The 2,249-nt window shown below is 40.2% G+C and overlaps 1 protein-coding gene across 1 annotated transcript in view; it reads left to right on the top strand.

The window, feature by feature from the left end:
• Positions 1-1,060: 1,060 nt before the first annotated feature.
• KPNA3 (karyopherin subunit alpha 3) overlaps positions 1,061-2,249 on the top strand; it is a 73,644-nt gene continuing 72,455 nt past the window's right edge. The window contains exon 1 of the mRNA XM_044668241.1: positions 1,061-1,136. The gene's annotated coding sequence lies outside the window, so the exon portion shown is untranslated. The remainder of the gene's footprint in view (positions 1,137-2,249) is intronic.

Below are 2,249 nucleotides of genomic sequence, written 5' to 3'. Positions count from 1 at the left end.
TTCCGGCACAGCAGTTTTATAAAACTAGCTCTATAATATGGAATATGGAGTGCTTTTTATCCTACATTTATGATAAATATGCAGACTATAAAAAGAAAAGTTTTAAACACCTCAAATGAAGGATCTTAGTCCACTTGAAATGTCTTGAAACTGTCTTCTTGACATGTGAGTACTGTTAGGGTTCTATAGGAGAGAATAGGTATCAATATATGAGGATCTTGATGTAAGGTAGTATCCCCCATGCGAACATTTTATTTACTAAAAGGTGCAGGGAAGGGGCATTTGGGAAGCACAGATAAAAATAATCAGGTTGAGAAGAAATGGGAGCAGGGCATGTTTTGAGAGGGCCTAAGAGAAAAGTAACCTCTCAGAAACAAAAATATTAGTTAGTGGTAATAATGACTAGACTGCAATTTCCCAGCATTTAATTTGATACAATAATTATAACTGCTTTTAGAACTTGGAAGTTTTATTACTAGGACACTGAACTAAAGAACTTTCAAAACTATGGACAGTTGCATATCAACTATTTTATTGTATTTGATAGAAATGTAAATTTGAATTTCTCAATTCATGGTAGAATTGAATATAATATAAGGATTTTCTCATTCAGATAGAAGAGCCTATAATTGGTCAGTAAACATTTATTAAGTGCCTACTATATGCCAAACACTGTGCTAAGTATCTTGGGATACAAAGAAAGGTATATAGTCATTACTTTCAGGAAATTCAATCTTATGGGGGAAAGACATCACCTAAAAAGAAGCTGAAAAGGAAGGGGAGGGAACAAGGGAAGACCAGTGGGCAATCTTCTAAGGAGATGTGAGTTATTTGTTGATTTCATCTTGCAGAATGCTGAGTTTCTAGAGATCATGAAGTTCAGGAGAGCAGCTGCATGGAAAATGATGAGGTGAATGCTCTAGGTGCTCTCCTTAAATGGTGGAGGATCTGGACGGAGTTCTTCCATTGTCCACCCTCCAGCCTCTCCAACTAGAGGGAGGGAAGGAACCCTGGCACAGGGGATGCTGAGGACATGTGAGTTTCAAAGTTGGTTTCATCTTGCAGGATGATGAATTTCTGGAGATCACGAAATGAGTTTCTGGAGATCATGAAGTCCAGGAGAGCAGCCGGGTGAGGTGAATGCCTTGGGTACCCTCCTTAAATGGTAGAAGATCTGGGAGGAACTACCAGATGTCCACCCCTTTCCAAATAGAGGGAGGGAGGGACCCCAAGGGCAAGGGATGCTGAGGAGGTTTGAGTCTCAGAGTTGATTTCATCTTGCAAAATGAGGAGTTCTGGACATAAGTCTGGAAGAGCAGCCAGGTGGGAAATGAGCTGGAAAAGGGTGGAGAAATGGGTGGAGAAGCTGCATTTAGAACTGGAGAATCAGAAGACACTATAGGAAGACACAGCATTAAAGCAAAGAGAAGGTGACAGAAATTGATGGAAGCAGAGCAGGACGAAGATATGTGTAGAACCTAAGACCAGCTGACTAAAGAAAGGCTATGCAGTTGATGCAGGATGCTGATCTGATTGAGAAAAAGATCTGATAGCTGAATGGAGAAAATAGAATCCTTTGCTTTTGAAGGATCTAGCTGGAGAAAGGCTCCTTACCCTCTAGTGCCATCTACAGCTTGGGAGGGATATCCTTCAGAGGCTTGCTTTCATTACTCCTGGCTGCTGTCTATGGTAGAAGAGGGAGACATCCCTCACAGTCCCAAGAACAGGCCTGAAAGAACTGTTTTTCACTAAAAAGTGTAATGCTGCCTCAGTGTTAAGTCAAGGGACTAGAACTGGGAAATTCTTCAGATCTCAGGTTTAAAGTTTTTGTTAACTAAAAGAGCTTAACATCATTATCAGAGAAATGATTTTATTCAGCAGGAGAGGCCAAGAAGAGGAGTGTTCCACCCAGCATGACAAATGGTATAAACTTAAAGATGTTAAAGGGCATCAAGGTCTGCAGTCCAGAGTTCTACTTCAGGGTCTCTTTGCTATATAAATTTGTGCTTATTTTTCCCTTTGGACATTGCAGTTGTGGGAGAGAGTGACCCAAGTTTATGGGTAGAATTATTATATAACAATTTTCACTTTGCTTTCTGTTATTAAATATTTAGTTTTTAATAGTTAATGATATCACTAGCTGAATTGTTAAATAGGAAGCACACTAGCGAAGGCTCTGGATGCTATAGTTGTGAGTAGTAAGTATTTATATCTCCCCCCTATCCCCCATCCACCCCCCACTTCCCCCA

This window comes from Gracilinanus agilis, chromosome 3 (assembly GCF_016433145.1).
Source record: "Gracilinanus agilis isolate LMUSP501 chromosome 3, AgileGrace, whole genome shotgun sequence".
Lineage (NCBI taxonomy): Eukaryota > Metazoa > Chordata > Mammalia > Didelphimorphia > Didelphidae > Gracilinanus > Gracilinanus agilis.
The sequence above is the reverse complement of the archived record's forward strand: the minus strand, read 5'-3'. Positions and strand labels throughout refer to the sequence as shown.